Here is a 19,569-nt window from a genome sequence, read left to right as displayed (position 1 = left end):
GCAGGCCTCTCACTGTTGTGGCCTCTTCCGCTGCGGAGCACAGGCTCCGGACGCGCAGGCCCAGCGGCCATGGCTCACGGGCCCAGCCACTCCGCGGCACATGGGATCTTCCTGGACTGGGGCACGAACCCGCGTCCCCTGCATTGGCAGGCGGACTCTCAACCACTCCGCCACCAGGGAAGCCCATGTTGGACAATAATTTAAGTGTTTTACATCCTCACAACAACCCGCCAAGGTGAGGAGAGGAGACAATAGGTACTCTAATTGTTCTGATTTTTCAGATGAGGGGACTAAGGCACTGAGAGGTGAAGCAATTTGCCCACGGTCACACAGTAAGTACTAGAACTGAGATTTGAACCCCTGCAGTCTGGTTCTGGACTCTGCCACTGAACCCTCTTGCTGGGCTGAGGGTTTCACTAGGTGTTATCAGTACCTGATGAAGCTATATCACTGGTACCACTTAACTTATGCTCGTGGTATTAGTGGTTTAACTATAAAAGATTTAACCTTTTAAAAATATGGGGGCATTCAGTATTACAGGGGACAATATATAGATTTTTTTGCCTTAAAATCTTCTTTCAGGAATATTTGTTCTGTGGTTTTATTTCTCAATAAATTCATATACCACCAATTATTTTTAAGTAAAAAATACTGAGGGTCATATTCTTTGCTGGTGCCACAATATACTGTGAAGTGTTCTTCCTGGGTTTGGATATTGAGAATGACACAGGTGAGAAGGGGCCGTTTTGATGGAGGTACAACTATGACAAATTAACAGGTTAACTGGACCTCTTAATCTCTAATTGTATTATTCATAACTGAATCAATGGAAAGGATCCTGGCATGTCTTCATTAGTCTCAAAAACAAATGGTTGCATTTTACACTACCAAACAGATAAAAATACTGTCAGTGAGCAGAATAAATGAAGAGGAAAGAAAACGATAGAATAATGTCAGTGAGCTGTAGAAAAGGGAAAGTTAAAGATTTTTGTATTCAGTGCTGTCCAGTGTTAAACTGATCTTTCAGGCCAGTGTTTTGGAGTGTGTTCAAACCACGAAAAAAGAGCAACATTCTTCATTAGCTGGAGATAATAAGAGGCATTTTCAGTGGGATTTAATGCTGGGTAGAGACTGCACCAAGCATGGAAATAACTGAGTCTGAACTCATTGAACTGATTTGTGCTGTTTACTGATGTTCAAAAATAAAAAGACCCCATTGATTCAAGTTTTCTGCCCCCAAATCCTTTCATCAAGTGTGCAAGGAATTGGCATGACACTCAAGGCCACAAAGAGCGACACCATGAAAAAGAGACTCGTAAAGGAAGTGGACTTTTCTGGCAGGAACACGCCATGGCCTGTGAAAGGGAACACTGAATGTCTGTAGGGCCAGGCCAGGGGCCACAGCTGTCAGATGGGGCCTGAGCGGACACATGGCTTCTGCCGAAGGAATCGGGTTTCTGAGAAAGAATTAAGGCTCGGCCGAGGTGCCGGAGGAGAGCTCAGAATGGTGAAAAAGACAGCTGGGGTTGGCACCAGGAGAGCACGCCAGGCCCCCTGAAAGGCAGCAAATAAGGGCCATTGTTCAAGGGCATTCCAGCCCCCAGGGGCTCAACCAGACCTGCTGAGAGGAGGTGGCTGTCCCCCTGTGGGGGCTCACACTGGGCTCCAGGACACACAGAGCTGGAGTTTGCAGGCTTAATCCAACTTTTAAGAGGAGAAGATTATAAAAGTATGCTTTAATAGGGACATCTTTTAGAAATACAGTCCACCCAAAGGGGATACCCTCGTGAGACAAATGAAAGCGACAATTAGGAAACATCAACATAAAGGAGGAAGAGGAGAAACGGGCTTTAAGACAGAATTCTCTCTCTATACACACCCATCTATATGTATTTACATTTTAATATGAAAAATTTCACACATATCTGAGAGCAGAATAGCACAATGATTCCATGTATATCCATCACCTGGATCGAGTAATTACTAACATTTTACCGTGTTTTCTTCATATATTTTTATCTATTTATTTCTTTACCATTATTCTAAAATAAATCCCAGACACTTCCTGCATATTTCTGTATGTATCACTAATAAAAAAATCACCTTTTTTTTTTAAAGTTGGAATTGCTTTCACTGGGGTGAGCACCGCTGACCCGCCGTGGTCAGGTTAGTGTTCTACCCCAGAAGGCAGTTGAAGCCTGGCGCATCCACCCACCAACTCCCTGGGTCAGTGGAACATGCAAAGCCCAGTCAGAAGGTAGAGGCAGCGGTGGAAGCCACCAGGACCTGGGGATGGATAAACAGGAGCGGGTGGCATCGGGCCGGGCTGCCTTGGTCAGCACATACTGTCCAGGCAGCGTCACTGGGCCCAGCACAGGGGTTGAGGCTCTCTGGGAGAGGCAGGCAGGCAGCACCCCAGGGTAAAAAGAACATGTTTTGTAACTCCAAATTGTAACAGTTCTAACTTAAAAATTCCTTAATATCACATCATACTTAGGCGACTGTATTGGTTATCTGTTGCTATGTAACAAAACAAATTTAGTGGCTTAAAATAGCACAAATTCATTATTTCCCAGAACCCATGATATGGAGGACCACCTGCATTATTAATTAAACAATAATTATTAATTAAGACAATAGTAATTATTACTAGAGCAAACACACTTCTTTTGTGACAGGTATTGTTTTAAACACTTTACAAAACTTAACTCATTTAAGTCTTCATAGCAACCTTACTTAGGCAAATGCTATTACTATTCCCATTTTATAGGTGATAAAATTTGAGGCACAGAGATGTTAAGTAACTTTTCCAATGTCACACAGCTAATAAATGATATAGGTATGATATGAACACCAGCAGACTGGGTTCAAGACCCAGACCCAACCCAAGACCCAGAATCTGTGCTTGTACCTCTATATTATGTTGCAGCATTTTATTCCCCTGCCTACTATACACCTCTACTATTATATCTAAAAGATACCTTAAAGCTACCGTGTTCAAAACTGAACTCCTGATTTTGTCCCCCAAACAAACTCTTTCCACAGTGTGATGGGTATTGTGGATTTGCTTGCTCTACATCTACCCCAAGCTCCTTCTAAAATACCTTCCAGGGCTTCCCTGGTGGCGCAGTGGTTAAGAATCTGCCTGCCAATGCAGGGGACATGGGTTCAATCCCTGCTCCGGGAAGATCCCACATACCGCGGAGCAACTAAGCCTGCGCGCCAAAACTACTGAGCCTGTGCTCTACAACTACTGAGCCTGCGCTCTAGAGCTCACGTGCCACAACTACTGAGCCCGTGCTCCACAACAAGAGAAGCCACTGCAGTGAGAAGCCCGCACACAGCAACAAAGACCCAACACAGCCAAAATAAATAAATAAAAATAAAATAAAGTGCCTTCCAATACTGCAGAGGCTGGAAAGCTAAAAACTACATTGCCCAGACTTTCTTGAAGCTAGAGTTCCAGATGTCAGTTAGGTTTCGACAATCAGTTGCAAGACCTGAATTTGGAACTGATTTTATGAGGAGAGGCAGGGCACATGCATCTCTTTATTAATGAGGAGCGCAGCAGAAGTGGTAGAGCTCTGAGGCCTGCAGAAGTCAGGGTGGCTTCCTAGCTTAGCAGAGGCAGCTTGCTGACTCTGGCTTGGTCATGAGACTGAGAGCTGTTCCTAGAAGCTCAGGGTAGAGCCTCTATTGTTACAACATTTTATACTCTGAAATGTCTTTTTCTGCTTCAACTAGAGTGGAATTTTCTGCTAGAGTGTATTCTGCTCTCTGCAGCTGAACCTTGACTGATGATGTAGTCTGCCTTCCCTCAGCAGCAATTCCATTCTTCCTGGATATGTATGTGTGTCAAAGTTATTTAACTGTACACGTTAAATATGCGCAATAATTTATTATTATTTATTACTATTTATTATGCCTCAGTACAGCTATTAAATTAAATGTGAAAATGAAAATATGGTCCATTTGAATTAATTTTTATGTATGATGTGAGGTATGGCTCAAAGTTCATCTTTTGCATGTGAATATCCAATTGTTCCAGCACCGTTTGTTGAAAGACTACCCTTTCTCCGCTGAATTGCCTTCAGATATTCGTCAAAAATCAGTTGTCCACCTCTGCTTAAGGACCTGGTATTAAACAGCCCTGTGAAGCCACCATGGTGCCTCCTAGGGACATTATTGAGGATGCTATTGAAGGCATCACATGTACACTAGAAACTCCTCTGGTCTCAGCACATGGAATGGTTAGCCTTGTCCTGAGCAGCTGTTTGTTTGTGTTCTCTTTTTAGGAAAAAAGTCAGGGTCACTATGGGTTCATCACTCATTGTTGCCTTCACGCTGTGAAGAAGCCTAGAGGCCCCTGTGCCACCACCGCTAGAAAGCGCAGAGCCCGTACTGCAAGCATGTTGGTGACAGCCCTCATTCTTGGCTCCATTTTATCTTTCCTGCTCTCACTTTCCCTTTTTTTTTGCGGTACGTGGGCCTCTCACCGTTGTGGCCTCTCCCGTTGCGGAGCACAGGCTCCGGACTCGCAGGCCCAGCGGCCATGGCTCACGGGCTCAGCCGCTCCGCGGCATGGGGGATCTTCCCGGACCGGGGCACGAACCTGTGTCCCTGCATCGGAAGGCGGACTCTCAACCACTGCGCCAACAGGGAAGCCCACTCACTTTCCTTTTGCCCTAGTTTCCTCATCTACTTGTTTAAAGTTTTATCTTACTGTGAATATTTTTGTAATTCATCTCATATCCTTTCTAGAATAAAGTTATACCTGAATAAATAAATAACAATTGTTAAAATAAATTAAGTCCTACAAGATCAAGCACCTTCTTCCCATAAAATTCTTATAACATAAGAAGATTTTTCCAGGACCTACTCACTTGAGCAGTATCATTCACAGGGGCATTCTGGCACAACAGTGAGTGGGGGCAGTCCCTTGGAGTCATGGGATTTGCTCTGCAAGGGCCCCGAGCCTGGTGTTGAAATGCCTCCAGGCCAGCAAGTCCTGTGACTCTGAGTCAGCTGCCCAGGGCTCCTGGAGAGAAGATCATTACCTCCCTCTTCATCTTTCTCAAAAGTAAAACAAATGCCAAAGAGCTCACTAGCCACTGAGCAGATAAATGACCGGCATCTTCTCTGATGCCCAAATTCAGCACAATTAGTTCAGCAGGTGGGTTCTGCTTTGCTGCACCAGCTACGCAGGAAACAGGGAGCACAGAAAGCCAGCCACTAAGTTAACTCACCTTGCCTGTGGCAGACTATTTGAAATATTGCAGGAAAAAGGATGCGTAAGGGTCAGGTATCACATTATTGAACTCTGATGAAGCACCATAATGTTTCAGTCAGCATGAGAGAGAGAGCAGGGTCTTCTCAACCTCAGTCACCCTTGTACCACCTTCCTGATTTTTGTCATATCTGTGTACTTTTTATTGTAGTTTTTACTTAATATTTATCTTTGGATCTACTAGTGATACTTTAATCTCACCCTAAGCAATAGTACTCATGAATTCAGGAGTTTGATACGCTAGCTACGTTTTTTTCTATCTGTAGAAAAATAATCTACTGTAGCTATAGAAAAGTAATCTATTGTAAAATAAATATTGGAAACCGGTTGAAATTTAAAAATGTGTTCACATACCTCCAAAAGTCATCTCAGGTACCTCCAGAGGTAGACATGCCACACTCTGGGACAAACCAGAGGAAAACAATCCTGGATCTCATAGGACTGCAGAAAAGTGTTGGCTCCAGTGGGACTTGGGGGATCAGAGAATCTGTTCTTTAAAAGAGTCATATGTGGCACTTCCCTGGTGGTCCCGTGGTTAGGAATCCCCTTTCCAATGCAGAGGACGTGGGTTTGATCCCTGGTATGGGAACAAGATCCCACATGCCTCGGGGCAACTAAGCCCGTGTTCCTCAACTACAGAGCCCACGTGCTCTGGAGCCCACGCCATAACTAGAGAGAAGCCCACGCGCCGCAACAAAGAGCCCGCGTGCCACAAGTAAGACCCGACACAGCCAAAATAAATAAATAAATAAATTTTTAAAAAGGAAGGAAATTTAAAAAAAGAGTCATATGTACATATGTGCATTATTATAGACTGAGACATTGAATACCATAAACGTAATTCACGACCCCCCAAATTAATCAAATCAGCAAACATTCGTATATTGACTCACCTTCTTTTTTGTTTGGCCACGCTGCATAGCATGTAGGACTTAGTTCCCCGACCAGGGATCAAACCTGTGCCCCCTACATTAGAAGTGTGGAGTCTTAACCACTGGACTGCCACGGCAGTCCCTTGATTTACCTTCTTAATTAGGTAATGGAAATAGGCCAGCTGGGGTTTCTTCTGCTTCAAGCCTTAGTTATTTTCTTCTTTTCTTTTTTTTTTTTTTAATTTAGTTTCGGCTGCGTTGGGTCTTCGTTGCTGCGCATGGGCTTTCTCTAGTTGCTATGAGCAGGGTTACTCTTCGTTGCGGTACGCAGGCTTCTCATTGTGCTGGCTTCTCTTGTTTCAGAGCACGGGATCTAGGCATGAGGGCATCAGTAGTTGTGGTACGAGGGCTCAGTAGTTGTGGCTCGCAGGCTCTAGAGCACAGGCTCAGGAGTTGTGGTGCACGGGCTTAGTTGCTCCGCAGCACGTGGTATCTTCCCGATCCAGGGCTCGAACCCATGTCCCCTGCATTGGCAGGCGGATTCTTAAGCACTGCGCCACCAGGGAAGCCCGCTTAGTTATTTTCTTACTAGAAATTTTGTTTCAAGTTGAATAACTTTCCTTTTGAGCTCCTCTCTTCTAAATCTTGTGAGTAAATGGGAATTAGGGAGCTATGCAGTGATAAAGTGCTACTTTCACAGGATAAAGAATCACTCATGTATGCAGATCTAGAAAAAAAATTACGCTTTGGAAAACCAAAATAATCACAAGGCAGGGACTATAACTTGCACACCATTCCTGATTCTGTTTTGAAGCTTCTGATAAAACTGAGTCTTTAAAACAAATGTGTTAACTAATGTCAATAGTGCAGCGTTTGTAACACCCTTTAGAAACAATGCTGGCAGTTGTAAGTTCTCTCTATATTTTATGAGTAGTACTTAAAAAAAAAATATTTATTTGGTTGTGCCGGGTCTTTAGTCGTGGCGTGTGAACTGTTAGTTGCGGCATATGGGATCTAGTTCCCTGACCAGGGATTGAACCCGGGCCCCCTGCCTTGGGAGCACGGAGTCTTAGCCACTGGACCACGAGCGAAGCCCCTATGAGTAGTACTGATACTCGTTCATTCAGTTTACTAAGCGCCAGTAAAAGAAAGTTTCATTTACAAAATATCAGCAAATGTGACCCGAGGGAAGACCGTATTCCAAAGGGGGCTGGGATTTTCCCTGGGAGCCCCTGTGGAGTTGCAAATGCTGAGGGAGAGGGGCAGGGATCCCATCAGAAAGGGCTAGGAGAGGGAATATTTTCAGCCTGTGTTTTCACTCTTTGCTGGGCATGGGGGGAGAAGGAGGACAAAGAGGACTTTTGTTGTAAGGGCGGGAGAATGGGGTTGGTGGTGGTTGGTCACGGCACTGAGCATGTACAGGCACAAGAGAAAAAAATGCAAAAACAATTTTCCGCAAGTCAAGGAAGAGAAAGCTTATTTATCAACAATAAAAGGACAGGAAGGGGCTTCCCTGGTAGCGCAGTGGTTGAGGGTCCGCCTGCCGATGCAGGGGACACGGGTGCGTGCCCCGGTCCGGGAAGATCCCACATGCCACGGAGCGGCTGGGCCCGTGAGCCGTGGCCACTGAGCCTGCGCGTCCGGAGCCTGTGCTCCGCAACGGGAGAAGCCACAACAGTGAGAGGCCCGCATATCGCAAAAGAAGAAAAAAAAAAAAAAAAGGACATGAAGTGTAACCAAGTATTAACTGCAGACAGATCTGGATAGTGTTAGAGCTGAGTTCTAGGACTTCTAAACTGAAGCTAGCCCAGAGAGGTTTGTAAAGATATTATTTTTTAAAAAATCAGGCATCAGAAGCAGAAAGAACACATGACATTCTGAGAGATGCGGCATTTAGTTAACCGGAAGTGCTGATTTATAGCTTCAGAGTGATGGGTTGGCAGGATAAGGGCATTGTGGGACAGGCAAGGCCAGTACCACAAAGCAGGGGATCAAGACAAGGGCTAAGACATCAGGCATTGATCTGGGGGTGCTGTCACCTCCTTGAGGATGGAGGTTGGAGGGATGTGGTAGAGGCTCTCTCTGCAGCTTGGGTCATAGCAGCTCTTAGACAATGGCAAAAGAAGGGAAATGGGAAATTTCAAGGCTTTTAACAGTTCCTGCGAACTGTTATGGTGGAAACAGAGGCTACAGGGCAGAACAGATTAGGAGAAAGTTGCCTCCCCCTGCACCCCCAGGTCACCCAGAGAAATGAGAAGGCAACTGAGACTTCCATAGAAATTTGAAGCTTTTTTTTCTTCTAATTTTAGGTTAAACTTCATAGAGCTCCTTTCCTGACAGCTGGACTACATTTAGTGAACTGAAGGCAGTGAAGACAAAGTCTAGACATTGCAGCCTCCAGTGTCCCCTCCCCCCTTCTCTTCCACATAGTGGTCACAGGAACATACAATGTGACATGTTGGTGGTGTGATGGAAAGATCCTCAAAAACACAAAAAGCACAATTCAGCAGTCATGAGCTCTATGAGTTTGGTGAAGAAAGAACTGTGTGAGTATGAGTGTGTATGTAGGTGGGCAAGGCCTAAGAAAGTGCCTCCTGGCATTACTTATGTTAGTAAATTGCTAGAAAAACCCAAATGTCCATTAGCAAAGGAGAGGTTAAATGAATAATGATACATTCATGCAATGGAATACTATGCAGCCATTAAAAAGGAGACCTTTGTATCAGAGTTTGGTCAGGACATCAGAAGAGGCTCTGTGTATTCCATGACTGATCCAGGATGGGCACATAGCCCTGAGCAGAGCCAGAGAGGCTGTGAGAATTTTGCTTGGAATCTTTTTTTCTTCACTGACTTTCAGAGAAGATGTAGAGTCTGGAGCTGTGGCAGGAATGTTGTCAGATGAAAAGGGAGCCTGAAAAGAAGCCTAACTGGTAGTGAGACCTTACCAAGGACAGTTTCAGGCGAATGGCGGGTGGGAGACAAATGGGTTGAAGAGTGAGAGGAGACTGGGCAGAGGAGGGGAGCCATCAAGTGAAGCTAACATTTAAAGACACATGGCTGTTACAGGGAGTAGAGAGCTAGAGTGGTGGCGAGAAGATGAGATGGAGAGCATTTTGCATTTGTTTCTCCACCCTCCAAGCAGGGAGGAGATGCTACAGCATGTGTGACATTTATGGGAGACTCGGTGAAGGGGGAGTGGATAACTGGTGGTGTCAGATAGCATGTGTGAAGGGCTGGACTTGGAGTGCAGAAGAGAATGACCAATGTCTTCTTGGATGGCTTCGAATTCTCTGTGAAGTATGAGGAGGGGTCATTCTTTCAGAGAGAAGGTAGATTAGGCGACAGTGGAGAACGGTTTAGTTGGGAACAGTGTAATCAAGTATTAACTGCAATCAAGTATTAACATTTCGGTACTGGCCGAGCCCCCTGGAGGAACTGTGTGGATTTCTGGGCAGTGTCACCGAGATCGTAGATCGTGACTCACAGCGCAGATGTCTGTAGCACCACTCTGCCCTGCAGGTGTGTTGGTCACAGGAGACAGCCTCTCTGGGTTTCAGGTTGGCCAGGCAAGTACCTGGAGGAAGGGGGTGCAGAAGAGTTGCAGTTACGTATCTTTAAGAGTGATTGACTGATGGGCCATGGGCTCTAAGCTAGATAAGGAAGCATGTGAGGTCAGGAGGTGCCTCAGTCACTTGGGGATAGTTCTCTCTCCCTTAGAGTTTCATTTTCCTCTTCCTTTAGCAGCTTGTTAGAAGCTGCTTGGCCAGTTAGAAGGCTAGGGTTGTTTCTTAAAGCCATCCCTGTCCAATTCTGCCCCCACCAGTGAGCTGCCTAAGGTGGTACTTTCTGCCAATAAATTTTGTTTTTTCCTTTCTGTTTTGATGAGATTCCGCTGTTTGGTCAAGCACAAAAACTGGTCTGCAGGGCAGATGGTATCTTCAGAGCAGTTGGGAGTCCTGTCTCTCTGGGTCTCTGGATTGTTCTTTTTGTTTTTTTGAAGGTAAAAGAAAAGTTTTATTTTTCTTACTGTTAATTGATCTAACAAATATCAGTCTGCTCAAAATAATAATAGCAACAATGTATCTGATTATGTATGCATATGGATGTATTATACATATATATACGAATCTCTGGTTTTGATGAAAAAAAGCACATAAGACCTGAGGCAATGTCCATAGAGGACTGGTCCAGGGGCTCACTGGAAGGGACTTACGGCAACGCTGCTGATCAATCTCCCAGTCTTCATGGCTATTATTGCTGTATATTTTCAATGACAAAAAATTCATCATGTATTATCCTTTGAAATGCGAATAGGTTATGTCTTCTGTTTTCAGCACCTACATGGTGGGGAGGAACGTGGAGAGGGATAAATCAATAAGACTTTTCAAAGAACAACTTAACAAACTCTATTAAAATGAAAAATTTTCAACTCAGCACTTTTGCTTCTTACAAAACACTACCACAATGCCAAGATATATGTTCTAGAATGTCCTAGTGAAGGACTGTTGGCCCATAAATAGGGGCCTGGTTAAGTAAATTAAGCAATGGACACACAGTGGAATACTATATGGACTTTGAAAACAGTGAGGTCAGCCGCTCTCGCCTTTTGAGATGGCTCGCACCCTGTATGTGGAGCATGTTTCTGCTGGGGCCACTCTCACCTTTTGGGACAGACCGCATTCTGCCCATGGAATGTGTATCTCTGCTTTCAGTTTATTATGGCTCACTCTTGAATTCTTTCCTGTGCGAAGGAAAGAATTGGTGGCCCATCCCAGGGACTCACCTGGGACATGACCAACCTCTTGTGTCCAAGTTTCCTGCAATAACTTTACAAAGGAAGAGGAAGAAGGTGGTCTTTTCTCCCTCCCCACTTTTCCTTTGATTATAAAAATGTAGCCCACTTAGTTCTCGGGGCAGAGCTCTCTTGCTTGCCTGCTTCTATCCTTCATAAGCATCCTATATTAATAGATCTACTTATCTAAAAAAACAAAAACCAGTGAGGTAAATCTATATGTACTGACATGGAAGGTTCTTCAAGACGTTCTGTTCAGTGACAAGATGCAAACTAGTATGATAGCATCGATAATGATAATAGCTATCAGAATGTGTACAAGGAATAAAAATGGAAGAAGTGCACACAAAAATGTTAAAGACAATGTTATTGGGAACATGGAGTATAATTTTCATTTTATGTATTTCTATGTGGTCTGAATTCTCTATAGTGAACAAGCATAATTTTAGTGAATAATGGAATTATTGAACATAATTTCTCTCCTAAGCATGTTACATTCATTACTGACCACACAATCACTGGGTGGTGAACATTACCTATTCTACAGATAAGAGGACTAGAAAAGTTAACCTGCCCAAGCTCACATTTAGATCATCTAAAGAGATAATCTTTTCAAACTCTATATCATAAAGTGAATATAGTCTTCCCAGGCTCCGCTTATTTCGCTTTAGAAGCTTACTTCTGGCCCTTTGAGCTATTTCTCCTTCCCATTATGATTTCACTTCCCTCTCAAAACTATTAAAATTCATTTCCTCTGGGAAGTTACCACAGGCTCATGGCTCCTCGTGACTCCATTAACCTTACTCTGTAGCATTTTGATATACTCACTGCAGTGCTTTTGTATATATGTTACCGTTTGAATTTGATTCTATTCTCCTTCATCTTCATCTTTGATGATGAGCTCCTTGATAGACTTGACACTTTGTTTAGAACTTCCCATAATCCTTCAGAGCCTGTTTCCAAACCTCAATAGGTCTTAGGACTGAATCCTTAGTGTAACATTTGCATTTGGTGGGTCCTTAATATTGATGATCAACAATTCCTATAAATCAGGCAAACTTTTTCTTACACAGCACTGTATGTTTTCTCTACTGAATTATGTAAATGTCCCTCAGTTGAATAGCTTCTAAATTAATAGATAATTCCAGTAAAGTCATGTCCTCTTTTGAATTTTTTTTTCTTGGTGTAGGGGAGATGTGAATCATATAGAGTCAATAGAAGGTTTCCAAATGGAAAAGCTTGACAACCATTGTGATAAAAAAATATCAGTGGCAGAGAATTCCTCTATTTCTCCACTTCAATGCTTACAGGAATAAATGCTGTTTACGTTATAAATCACCAAGGAAATAAGACTAGACTTCCAGTTGGTTGATAACATATGGCTGAGAAAAGAGCCTCAAGGTTATCATATTGATTCTAGATTATCTTCCTTGTCTGGTGTAAGTAGAGAGACAAACACATATTCTTACCCAAATAAGTGAATCAAATGTAGTTTCCATTTTGCTCCACAAATATTTGAATGTGTACCTTTAACATTTCATTAGCAGCAAAAATAACATGGTCTACATCCACAGTCAGTTGTTCTTTAGAGTAGTCTTACTCCTTGTACTTCAGTACTTGAATGAATGGAATCTTCAGAGTGGAATATTTAATTCAAGACTTGGAAACAATTTGACAAACTAGTTGATTCATAGTGATCACTTCAGAAACCTAAAAGCTACTCGATAATACAAAATTTAGGGTGGGAAAGAAGGCATTCCTTTTTTTGTTTTTCTAAATTAAACCTTAAAAAATTTGTAAACTTATTTCAAGTACATGGAAAAGTACAGAAAAAATATAATGAATAATTATGTACTCATCACCCACTCTATAAAATTTTACTATTGTCATATTAAGTTTAAATTTTTAAAAAGTCACAGATATAAAGCCCCCTGTATATGCCTCCTAAATCTCATTCTTTTTTTTCCCCACCCTGAACAAGCTCTATTCTGAATTTGGTGCTTATTATTCTCATGCTGTTATTCCTTTACTATGTTTATAAATTCATAAGCAATATATAATATTGTTTTGTACTTTCAGTGGTATATTATACATATCATTCTGCACCTGTGCTTTCTTGGCTGTTTATACATGTAACTCAAGTTGTTGTACAGATGTATCCTATTATACCAAAGTGTATCTGTTATCATGGGCATGGACTTCTGGTTTTTTCCAATGTTTTGCTACTACAAGCAATTCTATTTAAAGTTTTATACATGTCTCCTTTTCCCACATGCAGTAGTTTCTCATATATTCATGTGCATATAATCATCTGGTGAGTCTTGTTAAAATGCAGACTCTGATTTGGTAGGTTTGGGATGGGGCCTGAGATTCTGCACAGTTTCCAGATGGTGTTGATGTTGCTGGTCCTAGGACCACGCTTTGAGGAGCAAGGGCCTTGCAGAGGAGTAAAACTTCTAGGTTGTAGAGGATGATCATCTTCAAAGTTACGATATTGCCAAATGGCTCTCTGGAGTGCTTGCACCAATCCACACTCCTATCAGCAGCTCGCCAGAGTCTCCACAATGTTACATCTTCATTAACACTGTTATTGTAAGACTTTGATTTTTGCCAATTTGATGGGCATGAAGTGGTATTTTGTTATATTAATTTACCTTTGATGAGTATTATTGAAGTCAGACCCCATTGAGTTTCTTCTTCTGCAATAATTTTTTTTTTGTGGTATGCGGGCCTCTCACTGTTGTGGCCTCTCCCGTTGCGGAGCACAGGCTCCGGATGCGCAGGCTCAGCGGCCATGGCTCACGGGCCTAGCCGCTTCGCGGCATGTGGGATATTCCTGGACCGGGGCATGAACCCGTGTCCCCTGCATCGGCAGGCGGACTCTCAACCACTGCGCCATCAGGGAAGCCCTGCAATAATTTTTAACATAAACGAATGTTTTGGGTAAAGAAGATGTCTTCATTCATCTGTTTCATACTTTAAAGCATCCTTGTGCAGCCATGGCCAACATTAAGTCTTGAGACTTTCAGGCTAGAAGAAGGAGGAGCTGCTGAAACAGATGGATGACCTGAAAGTGGAGCTGTCCCAGCTGCATGTCTCCAAAGTGACAGGCAGTGCAGCTTCCAAACTCTATAAGATTCGAGTTGTTTGCAAATCTATTGCCTGTGTTCTCACTGCCATTAACCAGACTCAGAAAGAGAACCTCAGGAAATTCTACAAGGGCAAGAAGTACAAACCCCTGGAACTGCAGCCCAGGAAAATATGTACTATGCACTGCCAGCTCAACAAGCGTGAGGAGAACCTGAAGACCAAGCAGCAGCAATGGAAGTAATGGTTGTGACCACCATCGAAGTACACGGTCAAGACCTGAGCATTGTGGTGTCAATAGAAAACAAACTGGCTAGGAAGAAAAAAAGGAAATACTGAAGGGAGTCCTTCAAGTTAAAGCAGAAGGATGATAAAGAGCAACAAAAACCATACAAAAATATAAAACTCCTTGGTAAAGGTAAACATATAGATAAATTTAGAATTATGTAGTATTGTAATGTAAGTGCATAAATCACTTTTAAATCTGGTACAGATTTAAGAAAACAAAAGCAAGCATAAAAAGTAATTATAAATTTATGTTAATAAATATGCAATGTTACAAGAGATAATTTATGTCTCAATAACATAAAGTGGGTGAGGCAGAACTGTAAAGGAGCAGAGTTTTTATATGTGATTAAAGTTGTTTTCAGTTTAAAACATATTATTATAACTTTAAAATATTTTATGTAATTACAGTGATAACCACAGAGAAATTATAGAATATACACAAAGGGGAATGAGAAGGGAATCAAAATATGTCACTACCAAAAAAATCAGCAAAACGCAAAATAAGGCAGCAGGATGGAGAGAGCGACAAAAAGTTTATAAGATACAGAAAACAAAATGGCAATATAAGTCCTTTCCTGCCTATAATTAATTTATATGTAAATCGATTAAATGTACCAATTAAAAGACACATTGGTTGAATGGATAAAAAACAAGAACCAACTAATGTGCTGTCTACAGAGACATGCTATAGGTCTAAAGACACACATAGGCTAAAAGCGAAAGGATGGAAAAAATATTCCATGCAAACAGGAACCTAAAGAGAGCAGAGGTGGCCATACTTAGATAAAATAGACTTTAATACCAAAACTATCATATGAGATAAAGAAGGACATTGCATGATGATAACAGGGTCAATTCACCAGGAAGATATAACAGTTATAATATACATGCACCTAACATTAGAACTCCCTAATATATGAAGCAAACATTGACAGAACTGAAGGGAGAAAAAGACAGCAACACAATGATAGTAGGATACTTCAATATTCCACTTTCAGTTATGGATAGAACAGCCAAACAGAAGATCAATAAGAAAACAGAGGACTTAACACTATAGAATAACTGAACGAAACATATACAGAACACTTCACCCAACAATAGCAGAATACACATTCTTCTCAAGTGCACATGGACATTCTCCAAGGTAGTCCATATGTTAGGTCACAAAACAAGTCTTAGCAAATTTAAGAAGACTGAAATCATATAAAGTATCTCTGACCACAATGGAATGAAATTAGAAATCCACAGCAGAAGGAAAAAACATAAGTATGTGGAAATTAAACAACATAATCTTAAACAACAAATGGATCAAAGAATAAATCACAAGTGAATTTAGAAAACACTTAGAGACAAATGATAAATACAACATACCAAAACTTACGGGATGCAGCAAAAGCAGTGATAACAGGGAACTTTATAAACACTTGCATTAAAAAGAAGAAAGATCTCAAATCAATAATCTAATTTTATACCTTGAAGAAATAGGAAAAGAACAAACTAAACATAAATTTAGTAGAAGGAAAGAAACAATAAAGATTAAAGGAGAGGTAAATGAAATAAAGAATAGAAAAACAATAGAAAAAATCAATAAATCCAAGAGTTAGTATTATCAATAAAACCAATAAAACCAACTGAATGTTTGTGTCCCCTCACCTAAATTCATATGTTGAAGCCCTGACCACCAAAGTGATGGTATTTGGAGGTGGGGCCTTTGAGAGATAATTAGGTTTAAATTAGGTCATGAGGGTGGGAACCTCATGATGGGACTAGTGCCCTCGTAAGAAGAGGGAGAGAGAAATCTATTTCTTCATGCACATGCATGACAAAAGGCCACCTTAGCACCCAAGAAGAAGGCAGCTATCTGCAAGCTAGGAAAAGGGTTCTCACCGGAACCTGACTATGCTGGCACCCTGACATGGACTTTCAGGCTCCAAAACTGTGAGAAATAAAGATCTGTTTTTTAAGCTATCCATTCTATGATGTTTTATTTTGGCAGCCCAAGCAGACTAAGACATGGTCTTTTAAAAAGATCATCAAAATCGACAAACCCTTATCTAGATTAGCTAAGAAAAAGAGCTAGAAGATTCAAATAACTAAAATTAGAATTGAAAGAGTAGATAGTGGGCTTCCCTGATGGCGCAGTGGTTGGGAGTCCGCCTGCTGATGCAGGGGACGCACGTTCGTGCCCCGGTCCAGGAAGATCCCACATGCCGCGGAGCGGCTGTGCCAGTGAGCCACGGCCGCTGAGCCTGTGCTCTGCAACGGGAGAGGCCACAACAGTGAGAGGCCCGCGTACCGCAAAAAAAAAAAAAAAAAACACTCAACAAACTGGGGAAAGAAGGAAACTACCTCAACATGATAAAAGCCATATACGAAAAGGCCACAACTAACATCATATTCAACCACGAAAGACTGAGTTTTTCCTTTAAGGTCAGAAACAAGGCAAAGTGGAGCGACTAAGCCCGTGTGCCACAATTACTGAGCCTGTGCTTTACAGCCTGCGAACCACAACTACTGAGCTGACGTGCCACAACTACTGAAGTCTGCATGCCTAGAGCCTGTGCTCCGCAACAAGAGAAGCCACCACAATGAGAAGCCTGCGCACTGCAACGAAGAGTAGCCCCCACTCACCGCAACTAGAGAAAGCCCGTGCGCAGCAATGAAGACACAATGCAGCCAAAAATTAAAATTAAATAAATGAATTTTAAGAAAAGCAATTAGGATTAAAAGTGTCCATTAAAAAAAAATAAGAAACAAGGTAAAGATGCCCCCTCTCACCACTTGTATTCAACTTAGTACCGAGTGTCCTAGCCAGAGCAATTAGAAAAGAAAAAGAAATAAAAGGCACCCAATTCCGAAAGGAAGAAGTAAAATGATCTCTGTTCACAGATTCCATGATCGTATATGTAGAAAACCCTAAAGACTTCATGCACACACACAAAAGAACCCTGTTACAATTAATAAGTAATTTCAGCAAAGTAGCAGGATACAAAATCAACATACAAAAATCAGGTGTATTTCTATACACTAATAATGGCTAATGTGAAAAGAAAATTAAGAAAACAATCACATTTACTGTGGCATCAAAATGGATAAAATACATAGGAATAAGCTTAACCAAGGAGGTGAAAGACTTGTACACTGAAAACTATAAAACATTGCTAAAAGAAATCAAAGAAGACACAAATAAATGGAGACATCCTGTGCTTATGGTTTGGGAGACTTAATATTGGTAAAATGTGCATATTACATAAAGCGATGTTAAGATTCAATGCAATTCACATAAAAAACCCAATGTCATTTTTTTGCAGAAGTAGAAAAAAAATCCTAAAACTCATACGAAATTTCAAGGTACCCTGAATAGCCAAAATAATCTTGAAAAAGATCAAAGTTGGAGGCCTCACATTTCTTTATTCCAAAACCAGCTACAGTGCAACACCAACTGAGACAGTCTGGTACTGGCATAAAGGCAGATATACAGACCAATGAAACAGAGACTAGAGCCTAGAAATAAACCCTTGCCTATATAGCCAAATAATTTTTGGCAAAGATGTCAAAACTACAAAATAGGGAAAGATAGTCTTTTCAACAAATGGTACTAGGAAACCTGTATATTTACATGCAAAAGAATGAAGTTGGACACTTACCTTATACCATGGACCAAAATTAAAATAGGTTAAAGACCTAAATGTATAAAACTACTAGGGGAAAACATAGGAGAAAAGCTTCAGGACATTGGATTTGGCAACGATTTCTTGATTGTGATACCAAAAACACAGACAATAGAAGCAAAAATAGACAAGTGGGACTATATCAAACTTCAAAACTTATGTGTGTCAAAGGAAACAATCCACAGAGTGAAAAGGCAATCTGTGGAATGGGTGAAAATATTTGCAAATCATATATATGATAAAGGGTTAACATTCAGAATACATAGAGAATTTCTAAAACTCAACAAGAAAACAAATAACCCTATTAAAAATGGGCAAAGGAGTTCAATAGATAGATAGTGCTCCAAAGAAGATATACAAATGGCCAACAAGCATATGAAAAGATACTCAACAGCACTAATCATAAGAGAAATGCAAATCAAAATCACGAGATATCACCTCACACCTATTAGGAAGGCCACTGTCAAAACAAGGAACTAAGTGTTGGGGTGGATGTGGAGAAACTGAAACCCTGCTGCTGGGAATGTAAAATGGTGTAACTCCTATGAAGGGCAGTGTAAAGGTTTCTCAAAAAACTAAACACGGAGCTGCATATGATCCAGCAAACCCATTTCTGGGTATATATCCAAAAGAATTCAAAGCAGGATCTTTAAGAGATGTTCATTAAAACATTATTTACAGTAGCCAAGAGGTAGAAGCAACCCAAATTCCATTAACAGCTGAATGGATAATCGAAATGTGGTTCATACAATACATACAATGGAATATTATGCAAACTTAAAAAAAGAAGAAAATTCGATCACAGTCTACAAGGATGAGCCTGAAGGACGTTATGCTAAGTGAAATAAGCCAGCATAAAAGGACAATTACTGTACGATTCTACTCATATGAAGTATCTAAAGTAGTCAAATCATAGAAACAGAAAGTAGAAATGTGATTGCCAAGTACTGGAGAAAGGAGGGAGGGAGAATTAATGTTTAGTGGGTAAACAGTTTCAGTTTGGCAAGATGAAATAGTTCCAGAGATCTGTTGTACAACAATGTGAATGTAACTTAATGCCGCTGAACTTGAAAATGTTTAAGATGGTAAATTTAATGTTTTTTTTTAACCACAATGAAAAAACCAAACAAATCTGAGCTATTATTAATTTTAGGCTTTTTCCTCCCATGAATATACACTTTCCCCCCAAACTGGACCACACTGTACATGCTGTTTTATAACAGGTTTTGCCCATTGACTACAGAGTGAAAACTTTCCAAGTTTATTCCCTATTCTTCTAGGTCATTTAGAAAGGCTGTTTAGTACTCCAATATGTGAACCTACCACATTAACCAATTTCCTGTTGTTGGACACTGGATTGAATTATTTTACTCGTATGAACAATACTATGTAGCTAAATCATGTTATGCCTTTTAAATAGTTTTAATATCAGCTTCTCTCTCTCCTTCTAGTCAGCTCTCGGCTGTTACACTTCTCCCCTTCTAATCTGTGATCAGATAATCAACCGAGTTAAATCAGTTTACTTGTAATAAAACCTTATATACAATTCTGTCCCTTGCTCTGAGTCCTAGG

This window comes from Delphinapterus leucas, chromosome 9, assembly GCF_059928025.1.
Source record: "Delphinapterus leucas isolate spDelLeu-1000000601 "Yukka" chromosome 9, BTC_Dleu_Yukka2, whole genome shotgun sequence".
NCBI lineage: Eukaryota > Metazoa > Chordata > Mammalia > Artiodactyla > Monodontidae > Delphinapterus > Delphinapterus leucas.
Note: the sequence above shows the minus strand (reverse complement) of the source record.